Source organism: Sinocyclocheilus rhinocerous, unplaced genomic scaffold (genome assembly GCF_001515625.1).
Source record: "Sinocyclocheilus rhinocerous isolate Xijiao unplaced genomic scaffold, SAMN03320098_v1.1 scaffold400, whole genome shotgun sequence".
Classification (NCBI taxonomy): domain Eukaryota; kingdom Metazoa; phylum Chordata; class Actinopteri; order Cypriniformes; family Cyprinidae; genus Sinocyclocheilus; species Sinocyclocheilus rhinocerous.
Window position 1 is genome coordinate 602,947 of NW_015666595.1, and position 6,130 is coordinate 609,076.

Below are 6,130 nucleotides of genomic sequence, written 5' to 3' on the forward strand. Positions count from 1 at the left end.
GCCGTATGCGCTCACTCGCTCTGCTTGTCTTACTCTGATTTGACATTGAAGGCCTCAGTAGCGTTTCACCTTCAGTTTGAATGTGAAACCAGCAGCATGCAGATAACACGTAGGATATAAAATTACATATTTTACAGACTGGAGGGAGGAAATAAGCTGTAATATTAACGGCTGAGGCATTATTAAAGCTGTCAGTCTTCTAATGCTGCCTGCTTAGAGGGAGACATGTAAAATATTTTGTGGACTGTAAAGCAGTATCGTAAATATTTGATTGTGGATCGGAATTGGTGTGAAAAGTGGTGTCGGTGAGCAGGTGTGAGATGGAGGAGATCAAAATAGTGTCTGGTCCTCAGCAGTCTTGGCATTATATTCTGCATCTCGTAAGTTACTTTGCTTACTAATGTGATTCATATCGGTAATATGTATTTGTCTCATGAGAGGTGCCAAATTTGGAGAATGATTTCAAAATCAATATGAAATCACCGTGGGCCGCTGAGGCATTATTAAAGCTGTCAGTCTTCTAATGCTGCCTGCTTAAAGGGAGACATGTAAAATGTTTTGTGGACTGTAAAGCAGTATCGTAAATATTTGATTGTGGATCGGAATTGGTGTGAAAAGTGGTGTCGATGAGCAGGTGTGAGATGGAGGAGATCAAAATAGTGTCTGGTCCTCAGCAGTCTTGGCATTATATTCTGCATCTCGTAAGTTACTTTGCTTACTAATGTGATTCATATCGGTAATATGTATTTGTCTCATGAGAGGTGCCAAATTTGGAGAATGATTTCAAAATCAATATGAAATCACCGTGGGCCTTATTGATACACGTTCATGCGTCATTGTGAATGATTCATCAGTGTATGATCTTTCAACAAATGTGTGTTTTCGTTAACCAATAGCCAATTAGCAAGAATTGTTTTAGGCTAACATTGTAGGTCATTTCCAAAAGTTTACCAAGAGTTAGCAAAGCAGTTTAATGCCAGGTTCCAGCAATATAGCAAATATAATGCAAATTTAAATACAAATTTGCTGTCTGATTTTCAGAGTTACATGCATGTGGCCAATTGTAAATGCAATGTGCATATTCATAGGGACTCCTCAGAAATGCTCTCAAGGTTTAATGTAATTTAATGAATGAAATTTATTTTATTTAATTCAATATTTTATTTAATGTATAAATTAAATTTTAATTTGCTGCCTGGCATTAGCAAAATCATGAATGGAAAAATAGTAGAACGAATTTAAATGTGATTTGCAGATTCACATTTATGTGGCCAATTGTAAACGCAATGTGCATTTCCATAGGAATTCCTCAGAAATGCTCTCAAAATTTAAATTAAATTGAATTTAATTACATTTTTAATTCAATGTTTAATTTAAAATGAATTACATTTTTCAAATTCATTTTATTTTTTATTTACTTCAACATTAATTAGCAAAATCATGAATGTAAACAGTAGAATGAATTTATATGTCGTTTGCAGAGTCACATTTACATGGCCATTTGTAATGTGTATATCCAATCGGATAGCAGTCTGTTTGATAATGACGCATAAAGTGTAAATAGGATCACAGGGTAAATATCCTTGTACTGTTCCTACAATTATTTGTTTGATGACAGAGCCTCTGTGAATCTGTGGTTGTTAAAAGCTGCTTTGAATAATTGAGTTATTAATTCACTCTTTTTTCCGCCAATTTTTTTTGGGACATTCTTAGACTCTACAAGGCCTTGTTTCACAACGCACTGTAGACATGGTGGCTCTCGAATGGAACGTGTCCTTATGTTTTTCCTCCCTTGTCACCACGTCGACCCTGAACTCATAAACAAAAGTGGACAGTGCACAGTAAAAACTAAACATGCTCACTGTGCACATATTTCAACTGGACATAATTCACAAGTGCCATCCACAGCCATGTTCTATCTCCGACAACAACATGGTTTAGTTGTTTGTATTAAAACAGCATGTTTCCTCTCTAAACGTTCTAGCTGTTGCACATTCGATGTGCATTTTTAAGTAAGGCTGCATTACAGAGTCCAAAACATCTTAGTGGTTGCAGCCAAACCAGACTGACTAGCATGCAAGAACACCATGTCTGACTGTGGCGCTTTGCTTAAGCAGAGATATTAGCCTAAAGTGTATTTTCTAAAGGTTGAAGTTGGTCTCTTGGTATTTGTGGGGACTAAAAAAGTAGCAAAGGACCAAACCTCAAGATTCTTGCAAGCGGTATTTCTAGGTTTGCGGTTGAATTTCGGTGGGGTTAAATCTTTATTGCTAAACAATTATGTTTGAATAAACTCTGCTGTTTGTATGTTGATCTCTTCTGGTTATTAGATGGGAGGCCACTTCATTTCCATTATAAAGGCTCCACTGATGCTTCATGGAATGACAGTGGTTGCTGTTTTTCCAGAACGCCTCCAGACAGATTCCGGATATCCAAGAAAACAGCTGTCTGTTTCACAGCACGTTTAGAGAAATTTCAGCACTCCTTATCGCATGAGTTAGTGTCTACTTTGTGTTAATAGTATCTAGCATTATTTTTACTTGGCAAAATGTAACAATCTAGTTGAACTGAATTGATACTGAGAGGTAAAGTTCAGGTTGTCTGCTTCCTGTCACATTTGTCACGCTTCTGTCTTCATTGTAACCCTAACCCACTGCAAACTAAAACTGATTGAACTTGAATCCATCACGGTGCATCATTTATTTTCTACATTAAGTGTTTTTCATTTTTTATACAGTAGCTCAATATTAGTCTACTTATTATTACAAAAATCATCAACCTAATTTCCAGAACTTATGTATTGTTTCTGCAACAGGTGTTCATTTAATGGTAATTAATAAAATTGAAAAATAATAGTTTGCTTGTAAATTCATGTGCATAGTCAATACGTTCTTTGAGGTTTTTCGTTTTGAAAATATGGCAAGTGCCAATGAAATATTAAATATATTAGGTTGCAAATTGCAGAATGTGTTGCGGTTATGAGAGAAATCAGTCGAAATCAATGTTAATTTAAGAATGTACATTATTTCAGAGTTTCAAAGTAACTGTGCATGACCATTAATAATCACTTTTTAAAAATGTGAAAATGTGTTAGCTTTCCTTGCGGTATTGACATTTTCAGACTGTTGTGGAAATTAGATTTTTAAGGAGTTGGGAAAATACAGGTTAGATGTTAAATAGATGCCAATAAATGTTTTTAACTTAATGCTCATAAACACTAACTTTGTTGTTAATTCCTAAAAGGAACTTTGTTGATGGAGGTCTTTTAAAAATGTCACGTTTGCAATGTTTGAAACCAGCATTTCGTGAGAATCACCCATGAGCTGGCTAGTACACATGCACTGCGGATGTACAACAACTTCCAGGTGCTGTAAACAATTTCTCTGTTCTGTAGTCATTTCTAGAGGACAACCACTACAATCAGGAATGTTTAGATGCCAAGTCTTTCTTCTGGGTGGGTCGTTGGAAATAAAAGGATTGCTTTTTAGATATTCCTCTTATTCATGCCCACTCCCCTACACACACACATGCGTGGTTCATACCAGCAGCTGTAAACTCCACAGACCCCCTGAACTGTGTGACTGACTCACCTGCGACTCATTTGAGCCACGCGTTCTGAAAGCGGGAGTCTGGTAGCGCTCTTGCTTTTCATGTCCTTTCATGTCCAGCTGTCTGTTGTGAAAGTGATTTGGCCGCCGCACGCAGCACAGCCAAACACAATAACTTCTCACAGATGTGTGTAATGTCCAGCTGAATCCCACCACAAAGCCAAAGAGAGGGGAAGCAAAGTTTTCAACCATCACTGAAACTACAGATGCTTTAATGCTACATAAAGGCTGTCTCAAAACGTGTGTGCTGGCTATATAATTGGAAATGGCCACCAACTGAGCAAAACATAACATTTTTACATTAGCTTGTAGCTAAGTTAACAATTTGTTATGCACATTATTGGCTGAAATGATACGTGTATCAATTCCACCAATTAGTTTCAGTTGTTTGTATTCATTTTCAGTTCATAATCAGTATTTGCCTATGCAATGAAGAATTATCATATTCATTTACTATGGTATTACACTTTACTCTGCATTATACTTTGAATATCATGACACATCAGTGTCTAAAAGATCATAGGCTGAATTCACAATAGCATATTAGCATGCTTAACTTCATTTTTCTGCTATATGAAGATAATAGTAAGAAATATGTTAGTGTGCTGTTCCACATTCAGCCATAGTTTTGCCACTGTTCAAAAACTCATGGCAATAGTACATCCTCATACTTTTTGCTGATGCATTTTGCTCATATTTTGACTAAAATAGTTTCTCAGAAGGTAGTGTAGTCCTCAGATTATGACACTAGCATGTAGCTAAGCTAACGATTTTATAAGCGCAATATTGCTTGAAATTATACATATCAGTTTGACCAGTTAGTTTTAGTAATTCATATAAATTTTCAGAACTCAATCAAATCTATTCATAATCAGAATTCCCTGAGCTCTATCCACCACCTTGTCTATGCTAATATATGCTAATAATACCATGGTAATGAAAGATTGTCGTATTCATATACTTTATGGTATTATTAAGATATTGTACTTCAGAGAATACATATGGTACTTCAATGATACATGTCTAAAAAAAACATGTGCCGTGTTCGAAATGCTATAATATCACACTACTCTTTCTATTTCTGCAATATCCAGTATGTATACTGTGTATAGAATGCAAATTTTCTGTATGCATGGAATACCCGGATGATCTATTTGCCAGAATCTGCTAAATGTAACTCAAGTACACTGAAATCAGTACAGAAGCTGTGTTTGAAATGGCATACCATACAACTACTACTATATTGCAGTATACTATGTGTATACTGTGAATAGTATGTGAATTTTCTGTATGAATGGAATTCCCGGATTACCTGCTACATTTGCTGAAATCTGATGTATACATCTGAATACACTGCATGGGATACGGTTTCCCACAATGCAACGCGCTCCATGTGATGTTTCATCTTCAAACGTGTGAATGAACTGGAGGCGGGGAATAGTAATTATAAATGTAACACTTTTATATGTGCATATGAGGCGGCATCCATTTAATAATATTAATAAAATATGATAATTTACACTCAATATGTTATTGCATACTGTTTTACTACAGTACTGAAGTATAAATATCTGCCACCTAACTACTATTTACACTTAGCATATTGCTAAAAAAATACTGCTATTTTAGTGCAAACAGAATTGATCATTATTTGCACTTAGTGTAACTAGAATATATTGCTTTTTCCACTTAGTGTAACTGCCAAATAGAAAATAATATTGTTAAGTTAAAGACAGCTCAGTGTTGATTCAGTTCTGTTCAATATGTATAAAGTTAATTAATTATGAAATGAGTTCAACTGGGCAATATAGCATTGTTTACTAGTATGAACCCTTATTAACAAGACTTTGTAAAAAGAACGGTTAGGACATTTATTTGTAAGGTAACAGCCTCGACAGCTGTGCTGAATTTTTGTCCAGTGTCTGTCATGAGACAACACTGTAGCATACTATTATTTGTTGCTCTTTGCATACTGTTTCACACACTACTTACCCTTCTATTATACTTCTTTGCTGGTGCATTGTGCTCAAATTTTGACCAAAGTGTGGTCTCTCAGAAGGTTGTTTATGTGTGTATGCAGCTCTTCTGTTGGGATCTGCAGGTGTGGGATGGAGTCTGTGCAGAATCAGCATTTCTGAACACAACCTCTTGACTCACAATAACACAATGTGTTTTGTAGCAGGAAGCAGTGATTGTGATAATGATCTTGTGACATGATACGGTTATTAAAAGTGCCTGCACGATGTGAGATGCCCAGCAGCTGCCTGAGTGTTTAATCTCTCCGTGCTTTATGTTTCAGCTGAGGAGTCACTCTGCTCTGGGGATGGTTTATTTATGCACACAGATGCTCTTTTATCCTGGTTCAAGTTTTGCATCTCAGTGGCATCTTCTCTTGGTGTTCAAGCAACTGGATTCAGTGTGTGTGGCAGATGGAGCACTGCTGTATGAGTGTTTTCTGTGTCCTTGTCTGCGTCACTCTGGTCTTTGCCCACACTGGATTTAGCTGACCCAGTGTTACACTC